Source organism: Cervus canadensis, chromosome 10 (assembly GCF_019320065.1).
Source record: "Cervus canadensis isolate Bull #8, Minnesota chromosome 10, ASM1932006v1, whole genome shotgun sequence".
Classification (NCBI taxonomy): Eukaryota; Metazoa; Chordata; class Mammalia; order Artiodactyla; family Cervidae; genus Cervus; species Cervus canadensis.
The window spans coordinates 38921357-38935664 of NC_057395.1; the positions used below are offsets into that span (position 1 = coordinate 38921357).

The 14308-nt window shown below is 41.9% G+C and overlaps 2 pseudogenes; one reads left to right on the forward strand and one right to left on the reverse strand.

Moving 5' to 3' along the window:
* The window catches only part of LOC122448891, a 178438-nt pseudogene extending 174951 nt beyond the window's left edge, over nt 1-3487 (forward strand).
* A 2633-nt stretch (nt 3488-6120) lies between these two features.
* Nucleotides 6121-14308, reverse strand: part of LOC122448892 — a 47248-nt pseudogene continuing 39060 nt past the window's right edge.

A 14308-nucleotide genomic window follows, 5' to 3' on the forward strand; every position in this document is an offset into this window, starting at 1 on the left:
TTTTTGAGCTTGATACCAACAGGAGAAGCATTTTGTGCACAGCCCACAGTTTTTCCATCAGCCCACAGTCTAGGATTTACATTTGTTCAATTTAAACAGCAGGCTCCATATTCATGAGAACAGAGGCTTGGACCATGTTCAGTACATCCCTCCCTAGAAGGGGTGAGGGAGACTCCAGCCTGATCAGAAACTCGTGAGAAAACAGCACACAGTCCTAGTTGTAACTTTAAGAATGACTGAAATAATAGCGTTTGGCTCATCCTGACAGTCCGATTACAGCAGTGGATCAGGAGGAAAGCAGACCAGGGGCTTCAGTGAGCACAGAGAAAGTTGTCCCAGTGTCCAAAAGAAAATCGACTGATTGGCCCCCCACAGTTATTAATCCCCAGGGTTCCACAGGTGTAATTAGAATAGGAGCTTGTGTGGGGACCCCCAGGCACTTTCAGTCCCGATTGCTTTGAGAGTCAAATCCCTGGGGCCTATGTCTCAGAGGGCAGTCTCTCCTTAGGTGTGGACAATTTACAGACAGGACATGGAGCCGGGTGCAGCTTAGATGCCTGAGGACAATCCTGCTTGAGATGCCTCTCCTTTCCACCATAATAACAAGTCCACTCCTTTTCACTTGGATTATTCTGGGCACTTTTCCTCAGGCTATTTCAGAGAGGATCTAACAGCCATTGTTGGGGCTTTAGTTTTTTGCCAGGTTTTTTTTTCTCTTTTCCTCTTCATATTCTTTACCATAATATACCGTCTGAGCCAGCTGTAAGAGTTTTTTGAAGACTGATTTGGTCCAAATGCCTGTTTTCATAACTTATGGCAGATATCTGCAAATGACTGAGTGAGAAATCTATCTTTCAGGTCTTTCCTTTCTCTCTACTTTTGGGATCAAATTTAGTACACTTGCAGAGAGCCTCTTGTAGTCTATCTAGGAATTTATCCAGAGCTTTCTTCTCTCCCTCTTCTATGTCAGCCATAGTTTAAAGTCTTAGTGTGCATTCACTTGAGTCCTTCAAGAATACACCTGGCAAAGTGGTTCTGATCCCACCTTCTTTTAACCATGCTATAGTCCCAGTCTGGCTCTGTCATGGAAACTGCTTGGCTCTCAATAGGGAGGAGGGCTATTTTGTGTTCCCTCTTTCCCCTTGTCTCATGCTCAAGCCATTCATATCTAATAGTAGTAGCTCCTCCCAAAACTCAAGTTCTAGAGTTAGGAGTCAGCATCTGTCTCAAGACATACATTACATCTCTCCAAGTTAGGTCATAAAGTTAGTCCCATAAAGGCTTCTATGCATTCAGACTGCCTGAATTTCTCCTGAGACTGAGGCAACCTGTTCTGGAAGGGTACCATGACTCAGCCTGTTTAGTCGGGAGCCCCAGATACAAGGGCAAAGTAGGAGAACAGGAGGCAGCTGAAGGTTTCACACCCAATTCTGCGCCCTTCAGACATAAGTCTGGCATGTCTTGCAGAGAGATACAGAGCAACACATATGGCACTTCTACCCATTTCTCTTGTTTTCCACAGAACTGATCTAATTGTAAAATGGTATTATAATTGAGACCCTTCAACTGGCCAGTGTCCCCCATCTTTCAAAGGATACTGTGGCCATTCAGTATCAAAGAAAAAGATCAGGCGTGTCTTTTCTTAAACTCTGGTGATCAAACTTGTCTCCGTTTTTAAAAATACATTTTAAAGAGGTGGTTCTGGATCTGCTAGCTCCCATCTACAGATGGGAAAGAGAGAAAAAAGCAATATCCACAGCCATGGCTTCTTTCCATTGGAGGCATCCCTCCCTGCTCTAGATGGGAGTATAGACAGACTTTCCACTGAAGCTTTCCTTCCCTGGTTGGACTTAGTATGTCCCATATCAACACAGGTGACTTATCCGTCCCTCCCGGTTCTACCACTGAGGCGGGGTGGAGATGCACCAGGGGTAGACCTGATGGCATCTCAGACTGATGTCCAGTTCCTTCCCATTAAGACTTTTGCCTGATTTTCACTCCTCCTCTGATGCCACCCAGGGTGGAACAGAATAGCTTTCCTGGAATGTTTCCCAAGTGAGGACTATTAGGTGAAGCATCCAAGTTCCATGTGCCTGTGCACATTCCCAAGTACAGTCCTGACCACAACAGAAGTGTTGAGTTATAAAGAGGTGAACAAAAACCCCCAAGATGTCTCTTCTGAGTGTTGCCACACTAGTATATGTGATAGCAAAAGAGGGAGTGGAGGGTCAGCCAGCAAGGAAAAAGTGATTTCTGTCCTCAAGCTACTAGGGCCAATCCTTCCAGTTCATTCCCACAGATTCCACAAAAAGAACATCCAGGGAGTTGAACACAAGCCATTGAGAGCTTTCTCTGGTCTGCTAAGAGCTAGCACTACCAAAGGAAGAAGCCCACTGCACTTGCAAGCTGACCAGATCCTGTAATTCCCGATCTGTGTCTTCAAAAACCTCATGGTCACCAGCAATGCTGCTACCCATATATCAGAGGCACAGCCATGACAAAGACTTACTTTTAGGACCCTGGCCCCTGAGGCAGGCAGCCAAGAGAATGGCCTCTAGCCTGAGAGACATTCCTGGAACTAGAGCTCTGCCTCACTCCCAAATGTGCTCTTGTAACTTTCAGCTCCTAGCAAGGCTAGGAGCTTCCATCCATATAGTTTGAGGTCTAAGTAAAAGTACAGAGTAACGGCACGGATCACAAGTCCCTTGAAAGTCTATGATCCGACAGATTAGGTTAGTAGTTCTAATTCCCCATGCAATTATGGAATGGTCAAAGAGACCATGAAAAGTTGACCGAGATAAGAAAGTTCAGTCCACACGCTTTCCATTTCTGGCTGCTGCCCTTGCAGGGATGTTGGGTGTCTCTTGGCATTGGGAAGTTGGTATATAAACCCCAACAAGGCTCCCATTTTGGGGTCTGCCTTCAGTCATTTCAAGGCACTGCAAAACCCCAGAGCAGGGCTCATCACTTGCTTTGCTCAGGACATGTCATTCATTCACACAAGCACACTGCAAGATCAGTGAGACCTTGAGAGACAGGCAAAGAAAACAGCTTGAGTTGATCTTGTTAATTTTTAATGGATGTTAAAAACGTACAGAGACTCTGTTTCTTTCTGTAATAGGTGTTGGGGTCAACGACATGGAGAGCATAAGTGAGCAGATGTCCAAGGTCTATTCAAAAGTGGCAGTGTCCATGACAATCACCACCATCACCAATGCCCTGGCCTTCTATACAGAAACTATGACCTCTTTCAGGTCTGTACAATACTTTTGCATTTATATGGGAACCACCCTGCTCTTTTATTATTTTCATAATATCGCCCTGTTTTGGAGCATTTATGGCCATGGATGATAAAAGAGAAGTAGTCTGTCCACACTGGCTGAAGAAGCAGGAAACCCCTGACCAAAAATGTTCCTCATTAAAAAGGTCCTTAGCTTCCCATGCAATTTTCTCCAAGGTGAACATAAAGCTGATATTCATTCAATGAGTCTATTCTTTTTTAAATTTACCTTTTAATTGAAGGGTAATTGCTTTACAGAGTTTTGTTGTTTTCCCTCAAACCTCAACATGAATCAGCCATAGGTATACATATATCTGCTCCCTTTGGAAACTCCCTCCCATCTCCCTCCACATCCCACCCTTCTAGTTTGATACAGAGCCCCTGTTTGTGTTTCCTGAGCCACACGGCAAATTCCTGTTGACTATTTTACAAATGGAGTCCAGTGAATCTATTCTTTAGAGAATATTTTAGTCCTTTTCTCACAAGCACTGAGTCCAAGGTTTTTGTAGTACTCCTATACATTTTGTACATCATAAGTAGTATATATGGGTGTTTCCATGTGCAGGAAGCTTTAGACCTCCAAAATTTGGCAAGTGACGACTCCCATATCACACCATATTGTAATGTAGAAGAAGAACATTTGTCAAGTCATGGTCCCAGGGTTATGGTTATCTTTACTGAGACTCTTGACTACTGGGATGAAGAAATGAGGCAAAAATTGGGAAAATGTCATTTGGCAGATTTTGCAAACAATGAGTATGTAGATAAAAACCTTACAGAATTTTCGTTATGAGAATATATAAAATATATGGAAAACTGCCATCAAGATATAAATGATAAGACAGTTTTCTAAGCAATAAACCCACTTTTTAAATGGAATTTCCACTTTTTGTGTATAACATTAATATTACATCATCACAGGAAATCATTTGTTCCCAGGCCTTCATTCAAACCATGGGTATTTCTTCTTCAGTAAGAAACTGATGTTACACCAGTTCCGAGACATGGCCGAGAAGTGTGAAGTTCCCCTAATGCTATACAACCAGGCATTCATATATTTTGATCAGTATTCTGCAATATTAGAAAACACTGTTCAAAATGTGACTGTTGCATCAACAGTTATGTTCATTGTTTCCTTATTGTTAATTCCTCATCCCCTCTGTTCTTTGTGGTAACTTTTGCTATTGCTTCTGTGATTATGGACATCATGGGTTTTATGGCCTTCTGGAATGACAATCTTGATATCATAGCCATGCTTAATCTTGTCATATGTATAGGGCTTTCTTTTGACTTTTCTGCTCACATTTCTTATGCATTTGTTTCCAGTTCAGAGGCCTCAGTAAACTGAAAACCCATTGAGGCATTGTATCTGCTAGGCTACATTGTGTTACAAAGTGCAGTTTCAACAATAATAGGGATGTGTGTCCTATCTGCAGCTAAAGCATACATCTTCAGGACGTTTTTTCAGATTGTTTCTTGTGATGGTATTTGGAGCTGCTCATGGTCTAAATTTTACACCAGTATTCTTAACCTTTTTTGAAAGTTAGTTTGAAAAGCCACTAACAAAGACCAACTGCAGAATTCCTGATTGGCCCAATCCAATATGATGAAAACGTGCTATTAAGAATAGTCAATAGACTAAAAGCAAAGGCATGTTTCCTTGGCTTGGAAATACCCTTTTAAAATGTTATTTAAAATATCCTGAGAGAGGAGAGAACAAGATGGCAGAGGAGTGGGTGGATGTGGAGTACGTCTCTCTCCATATACACATCAGCAATACACCTTCAGAGACAGAAGTGCATGCAGAACACCAACTGAGAGTGGACAGGAGGACCTGACTGATGGAAAATAATACATAGAACCTTGCAAAACTCGGTAGGATGAAGGAACTGGGGGCAAAACAGGAGTGGGAGATCTCAGATGCCTATTCGGGACTACAAATGAGTGCCATTCTAATGGTCACCCCCAAAATTAAATTTATGGGGATAAGATTTCTCAGGATAGATTTAAAAAGCCAACACTGCTTGGCAGGGGTTGTACTCCAAAACAGACAGGAGATAGATCTCCTGATCTCTGAACAAGGAGGGACTTGAACCATCTGGAATGAGATGTGTTGTTTCTGGGTAAATACCTCCAGCTAAGTCAAAGAAAGTCTCATAGTCCTCAAGAAAAACATTCAGGTCCTATAGGATCTGAAAGAATGAGCTGCAGAATTCTCGGAATGGCTACAATCTCTCTTTGGGGCTCTTCTGGCGATGGGGAATTTGGAGTTGGCTAATGCCCCTACTAATCCTTGTTATCACCATATTGATACTGCCTATGATTGATTCATATATTATTGATTGTTTAACCCATTTTGTCTCTGCTCAGGTCAACAAGCTGCAACATGCAGTGCCCGTTCAACAAGGATATATAAAACTACACCCAACCATGGAAAATATCACTCACTCTTAGATGGACACCACTTTAAGGACTCTGAGGATTCAGACTAGCAAGAGGGGGAGGCCCATTGCCACTCACTGTCCCAACTCAGCAGGAAGTAGCCAGAGAGAGCTTGACACCTCTATTCCCAAAGAAATGGGCCTCCCATCTCTTAAGGTGGGAATGTTAGAATAGGAAAAAGGAGTCCCAAGTGGCAGTGACTAAAAGACAAAGAAAGGAAAAAGCACGTGAAAATGATACAAAAGAAAATCTGAGGACCAAAGTGAGAACCTCAGGTGAAACAAACAGCCCTCCTGGCTAGCCCAGTTTCTCCAGGGTAGGCTCAGGGGCAAGAGACACACGTATAAAAAGAGGAAGCCAAGATGGATAGAGGCTTCCCCTTTGGGGTTGGCCTGCTCTCATGCCTCGAGGGTGTACTTTCCTCGGCTTGCTGAATAAAACTCTGAGCCGTAACCGATCTGTAACACTGGTCCACTGTGTTTCAAATCTTTGCTGTGGAAAGACAGAATCAAGGATGTTACATACTCCCCAGACATATCTACACATTATATTTATTATCACAATAAAATATTTTTTAGAGTTTACTAATAAAATTGTTTTACCTGTAGCATGATACAATTTCAAATAATATGATTAGAAGGTATGCCAACTGAAACAAGGGGACCACTGTCATAGAAGTTGCCTCAAATTTCAATTGTCTGGAAAGTGATGTAGAGGACCTGCCACAAAAATATATTCAGGAAAAGAGCTTTCAATTCTGATATTGTGTGTGTTACATATGATATTGAAACACTACAGCTTGTTGATTTAAACATTAAAATTCAAAATACATAACAAATATATACATATTTTTGTATGTATGTACATATGTACATACATATATACATAACAAATACATAACAAAATACATAAACAAAAAAATCAAAATACATGGATTATGATTTTAGAATAAGAAGGTAATGAAGATTTGCTTCTTCCCACAAAGCTCTGGCAAGCTTTTCAAAGTTTCTTTCAAAAATCTAAAGTTTAAAACTCCTGAAAATACAAAATCTGTATCTGATACGAAACTGTGAAAGCATTAATAACTGTGACATTAGGACTTTTTCTAAACTTCTATTAGGTTGTTATCTTTTACTATTATAACTGCACAAACACCATTTCAGAAAGGCCTGAGTATTAAAAGGCTTTTTTCCAGAAGGTGTCTTCTCATTTTCACCAGTTTTATTCAGAGGACCAGGTTTGCCAGCCCAAAAATTACTGGACAGCTAATATGTGCCTGGCACTATGCTGTAATTTACTTGTAAAATGCTCATCTTTCTTTCTCAAAAGCATCATGGAACTTTGGTTTAAAGTTTTGTTTTTTTATTCCAATGAACTCCAAACAAAGTTTAGGGGGCTCCCAGAAACAGCAAAGGCTTGAACTAGAAGTAAGAATTTCAGAGTAATTTGACCAGAAAACCAAACTAAACCTGAAGATCAAAGTTTGTACTGAACAGACCTCCCCTGATAATGTACCATTTGTGTTTTTAGCCAGAATGTTACCAAAGATTTAAGATTTGTGGCATTCTATGTTTTTTTAGGTCCTATCTCTTTTTACTAAAAAAAAAAAAAAAAAAAAAATTATTGTAGTTGCTTTACAATGTTGTGTTAGTTTCATATGTACAGCAAAGTGAATCAGTTATACACATATCCACTCTTTTTTAGATTCTTTTGTGGCTTTTTCAGTGTACTATTTTTTTTTTTTTCAGTGTAATATTTTAAGAAAGTTGGATTAAGGATCAGATAAAGCAGAGCACACCTAGCTTCCAGTCAAGGACTCTACCTGATAATCTGGGAGTGCTGCTGCTATGGTCCTTGGAACAAGTCTTCTTATCCCTCCCACCTTCTCCTGGCCTCCCTGTAAACCCCATCCACTAGGTACCTTGATCCTCTTCAACACCAGACTCTTTTCAAGGCTGCCAACCTTCTCAGGAAGTGGATCATCCACACCTTGCTACGTTCACTTTCCTCTCCTTCACCTGTCTTCAGCTGTCTTCTGGGAGTGCTGCAGCTGCATGGCTTTGGCCTGGAGGAGTAACTGGCTCAGCCCCATACTCTCACCTAAGACAGTTCCTCCCAGGATGTTGGCCAGGTAGCTGATCTGACCGGCTTGGCTGTAGATGCGGAAGGTGGTGGTTTCCAGGTTGAGGCCCTTGTTCCTTTCCCAGGCGAACAAGAGTGGGATGGGGGGGGGGGACACAGGAGCCCTGGTTTTAGCGCACACCTCACTGTAGGGGATCTGGGTTCCATTGTCCTGTGTCACAGTCAAAGCCTGCACCACACCATCCACCTTGCTAATTTCTTGTAAGATTTCCGGCTCCAACAGTGTCTCAGTGTTGGAGACCACTAGGATGGAGGCATAATTGACCTCGGTGCTCTTCCTGGAGGTGGAGAAGATGAGAGAGTCCTTGGAGGTGAAATGTTCCTGCACAAAGCATCACTCAGCCTTGGCAGAGTTCCCTACAGGGGTGTACTGCTCCTCGAGGTTGTCCTCTTCATCCTGGGTCAGGTAAATCAGGCTCAGTGCTGAGAAAGGCCCGTTAACACCATGGGCAGCAGCAGGAAGATCCAGGGGTGCGAGCCCACCTTCCAGCCCAGCTGCCTGAAGGCCCAAGACAGCGGTGCCTCCAGGCAGTTAGTGTGGCAGCGGGGCCGCTGGACCAGTTTGTTCTTAGACCGCGATGCCGGCGGAGGTAGTTGAGCCTCGGCCGCGACTCGGGAGGGGGCTCTGCGCTCTGCCCCGCCGCCCAGCCAAGCTCGGTTATTGGGCCTGACCCGAGGCCGAGGGCGGCTCAGGCTCTAGGCCAGGCCCTGCAGGGGGACAGATCTCTCTCTCCAGGTCAAGCCCCGACTCCGACCTGGGCCCCTGGGACTCGGACACAGGCTCTTGCCCTGACTCCAACGGTTTCCTGGAGAAGTTCCAAGCGAGTCTGTTTGAACCGGGGCTGCTCGCGCCCGAATGCTAGAGTGTCCTTGGCGGTCACGTGGCAGCCTCAGTTCAGTTCAGGTCAGGTCAGTCGCTCAGTCGTGTCCGACTCTTTGTGACCCCATGGGCTGCAGCACGCCTCCCTGTCCATCACCAACTCCCTGAGCTTGCTCAAACTCATGTCCATCAAGTCAGTGATGCCATCCAACCATCTCATCCTCGGTCATCCCCTTCTCCTCCTGAGTGCAGTCTTTCCCAGCATCAGGGTCTTCTCCAATGAGTCAGTTCTTTGCATCAGATGACCAAAGTATTGGAGTTTCAGCTTCAGCATCAGCCCTTCCAATGAATATTCAGGACTGATCTCCTCTAGGATGGACTGGTTGGATCTCCTTGCAGTCCAAGGGACTAAAGAGTCTTCTCCAACACCGCAGTTCAAAAGCATCTGTTCTTCAGTGCTCCACTCCAGTACTCCTGCCTGGAAAATCCCATGGACAGAGGAGCCTGGTAGGCTGCAGTCCATGGGGTCACTAAGAGTTGGACATGACTGAGCGACTTCACTTTCACTTTTCACTTTCATGCATTGGAGAAGGAAATGGCAACCCACTCCAGTATTCTTGCCTGGAGAATCCCAGGGACAGGGAAGCCTGGTGGGCTGCCGTCTATGGGGTCTCACAGAGTCAGACATGACTGAAGTGACTTAGCAGCAGCAGCAGCAGCAAGTGAACAAATGTCTTTTTCTTAAAGCACAAGAACTGTATCTGTGAGATGATTTTGTAGAAGGGGATATACTGGACCAAAGGATATCCCATTTTCATTTTCTTAGTTATTGATAAAATCCATAGAATTTGGGCTTCCCCAGTGGCTCAGCAGGTAAGGAATCTGTTTGCAATGCAGGAGACACAGGAGAAGCGGGTTTGATTCCTGGATGGGGAAGATACCCTGAAGAAGGAAATGCAAACCCACTCCAGTATCCTTGCCTGGAAAATCCCATGGACAGAGAAGCCTGGCAGGCTACAGTCCATAGCGGCACAAAGAGTCAGACAGGACTGAGCAACTTCACTCACTCGCTCATTGAAGTTGTATCAATTTACACCCTCATAAACAGTGCATGAAGTTTTTTGTCAAGACTATCCCAGAATGTCATTAAAGTGTTTGATTTGTGTCATTGGTATCTCAATTTGATTTTACTGTTTTAAATTTGTTGCTTAGACTCACCATTATTTCCTCTTTGGGTGAATTGTCATCTTATAGCTTTTCCTGGTTTCCCTTTTGGACTCTTTAACTTTTCTTCTTCACTATTGAAACTATGAAATTAAAAGATGCTTGCTCCTTGGAAGAAAAGTTATGATCAATCTAGACAGCATATTAAAAAGCAGAGACGATACTTTGCCAATAAAGGTCCATCTAGTCAAGGCTATGGTTTTTCCAGTAGTCATGTGTGGATGTAAGAGTTGGACTATAAAGAAAGTTGAGTGCTGAAGAATTGATGCTTTTGAACTGTGGTGTTGGAGAAGACTCTTGAGAGTCCCTTGGACTGCAAGGAGATCCAACCAGTCCATCCTAAAAGAGATCAGTCCGGAATGTTCATTGGAAGGACTGATGTTGTAGCTGAAACTCGAATACTTTGGCCACCTGATGTGAAGAACTGACTCATTGGAAAAAGACCCTGATGCTGGGAAAGACTAAAGGCAGGAGGAGAAGGAGATGATAGAGGATGAGATGTTTGGATGGTATCACCGACTCAATGGACATGAGTTTGGGTAAACTTCGGGAGTTTGGGATGGACAAGGAGGCCTGGCATGCTGCCAGTCCATGGGGTCACAAAAAGTTGGACACGACTGAGTGACTGAACTGATTAATTAGCAAATTATTATATTTATCATAAAGTTATTATAAATTCTCTGTCTCCTGAGAAACATGTATGCAGGTCAAGAAGCAATAGTTAGAATCAAACATGCAACAACAGACTGATTGGAAATTGGGAAAGGAGTAATGCAAGGCTACATATTGTTAAATTGTTTATTTAACTTATGTGCAGAGTATGTCATCTGAAATGCCAGGCTGGATGAACCACAAGCTGGAATCAAGATTTCTGTAAGAAATATCAACAATCTCAGACATGCAGATTTGTAGTTGTTTAGTCACTCAGTTGTATCTGACTCTTTGCAGCTGCAACACTCTAGGCTTCCCTGTTCTTCACCATCTTCTGGAGCTTGCTCAAACTCATGTCCATGAAATCGGTAATCCCTTCCAACCATCTCATCCTCTATTGCCCCTTCTCCATCTGCCTTCAACCTTTCCCAGCATCAGGGTCTTTTCTAATGACCTAGTGCTTCTCATAAAGTGGCTATTAAAGTGTTGGAGCTTCAGCTTCAGCAGCAGTCCTTCCAATGAATATTCAGGACTGATTTCCTTTAGGATTGACTGGTTTGATCTCATTGCAGTCCAAGGGACTCTGAAGAGTCTTCTCCAACACCACAGTTCAAAAGCATCAGTTCTCTGACACTCAACTTTCTTTATGGTCCAACTCTTGCATTCATACATGACTACTGGAAAAACCATAGCTTTGACTAGATGGACCTTTGTTGGAAAAGTAATGTCTTTGTTTTTTTAATATGTTGTCTAGGTTGATCATAGCTTTCTTCCAAGGAGCAAGTGTCTTTTAATTTCATGGATGCAGTCACCATCTGCAGTGATTTTGGGAGCCCAAGAAAATAAAGTCTCTCACTGTCTCCATTGTTTGAGTATCTATTTGCCATGAAGTGATGGGACCGGATGCCATGATGTTAGTTTTTTGAATGTTGAGTTTTAAGCCAAATTTTTCGCTCTCCTCCTTCACTTTCATCAAGAGGCTCTTTAATTCTGCTTCATATTCTGCCATAAAGGTGAATGTAGAAAATGATCCCACTCTAATGGCAGAAAGTGAGGACTAGAGCCTCTTGATGAGGGTGAAAGAGAAGAGTATCTCACCATGCTCCTCTGTCTATGGCATTTCCCAGGCAAGAATACTGGAGTGGGTTGCCATTTCTTTCTCCAGGGGAATCTCTCTGACCCAGGGATCAAACCTGAGTCTATTGTGTCTTCTGCATTGACAGGTGGATTCTTTACCACTAGCATCACCTGACTTCCTAGAACATGGACTTTCTGCAGTGCCTTTCAAGCCTGCAGATCAAAACTGTGACACATTCTGCATTCCCCTTTGCAATCTGTAGTTTGAATTTGAGATCGTTAGATAGAGTTTTCAGTTTTGACTTTTTTTGGAGAATTTAAGTCTATCAAACAAAATCCTTTGTGACAGCTCCATGAAAGCTCTTAGAAGGAAGATTTCAGAACTTGAACTTAAAGCTTAGAGATCAGATATCTAGAAAGAAATGACAGCTCATTTTCCACAAATAAATTTAAATTACAAGGTTTAAAACTTTCCAGAGTGAAGCTCTGGGAAGTGATAGCATTTGGGCACTAGTTTTGATAATGGGTAATTTAAACAACATGTGGTAACATTTACAAAAATGTGCAAGTGATTAAAATTAATTCATTAAGTATTTGTATTTCTGTCATGTACTTGCATAGGTGTTTCCTGATTCTATAGGATCAATGGTTCTTTTCATGACATAGCATACAGCAAGCAGATGGAAAACATTAACTACTATTTTCCATACTTGTCAAAAATATTTTGTAATCATTACTCTATATATACTTATTGTAGTAAATCACAATAGATAAAATATTCATGATAAAGTGGACCACTGGTGTGAAAGGAAAAATAAACTAGACTTTAAAACAAAATAAATATGAGCTGGATCTTGAGTAGTAATTTCAAATTAAAAACCATAGAGAAATAAAATGATGGAGATTGGAATTTGCATTCTTGTGTCCTTATAAAACATTTCTATGTATTTTTAGCATCTACAGAGCCTGGGATATATCTGATACTTCACAAATCACCTCTGAGAGCTAGTGACAATTTTTCATCAGTGCAAACTTGATAACTAGCTTATAAAGCAGATTCTGAACCAGTTGGTCCAATTCTATCATCGGTACTAAGTTAGCTAAACCTCCATTTTTAATCTTTGTCATATTTTGAGGATTTAAAAAATGTTATAAATTACATTGATGTTTTTAACATCAGAGCTAAAGAATTTTAGAGCTAGTAAGGAGGCAGGCAGTTATCTGGTCCACACCTTTTATTTTACACCAAACTGATGCATTTGCACAGAATTTAAATGGTTTATTCATGTTGATTGGGAGCTGTTATTTCTACTTTGCCTCTTGATTTTTTTTTTATCCTCTTTTTTGCAAAAGAAATTCTGCAACTCTGGTGATTTTTCTTTTGTCTGTTTTTTGACATGACTAATAGCTTTCAAGGTGGCTCAGTGGTAAAGAATCTGCCTGCAGATCCAGCAGATGCCAGAGTTCCATCCCTGAGATGGGAAGATCCCCTGAAGGAGGAAATGGCAACCCACACCAGTATTCCTGCCTGGAGAATCCCATGGAGAAAGGAACCTGGTGGACTACAGACCATGAGGTCACAAAGAGTCAAGTCAGATGCGACTAACCATGTTTATGTGTGTATGCACACGTGCACACACACACACACGTACACTTCTTGGTTTGCTATTTGTGTTTTCTTTTGGCTGTTCAGTAGAAATTGTTGTTGTGAGTCTATAACCTCTTGAACTCTCAGTGACTAGCAGAGAAAGTCCTTTTTATCTGGATAATTGTCTTCTTATACCTTTGCAGTACCACCTGCTGATTAATTAACATAAAGAAATTAGAACTCTGTTAGGTTAAAAAAAATTTTTTTTTTAAGTCCCTTAAAAAGGTACTTTATTAAATGCACACTGTATACTCTTACAAAACAACTTATGTTTGGAAGGTCTTGGGTGTAGGTGGGCCTTGGGAACTTCTGGAACCAAGCCTTGAAGGCCATCAAGATTCCCAGTGGCTTGTCTTTTTTTTTGGTCTGCCTTGCATTCCTTCTTTTTGAATACAAATGAATTTTTCTCCAAAACTCTACTACCATATCTGAGTTCGAATCTTAACAGTATTCCAATTCTGGTCATAAAATTCTAGATAAAGGACACTGACTGGCTTAGCCTCAATCACGTGCCTGCTTACAGACAGGTCAACTCAGGCCAGGAAATGAAGTACCAGAGTTACAGCATCTTGTCTCAAGGGAGCGCTCTTGGCTCCAAACAGTGGTATCCAGGAAGTGGGATCATTCATCTCCCACCACAACCATGAATTACTGGAGAAAGAGTAGTTCCAAGAAAAGTGGATCCTGGAGGACCAGTTGTCTTATGGGTCAGTGTGTGACCAGACTCAAGATTTGCTCTCCACGTTTTGCTAAATCACCTTTCCAATCTCTCCTTTCCCCAGCCATGTAGGAATAAGTCAGAAATTTTAAAGCAATCTAAAAAATTAGTCTTTAAATTTTACCCACACAACTTTATACTAGTACTGGGATTTTTAACAGGAATTATGCAATTACAATTTTTAATTGTGTAGTAGATGATACATATAAAAGTTCATAAGTGACATTGATGTAAATTAGGAAACATAAAAATAAATCCCTGTGAATCCATGACCTAAGTTGAGGAAATAACATATTATGAACACTT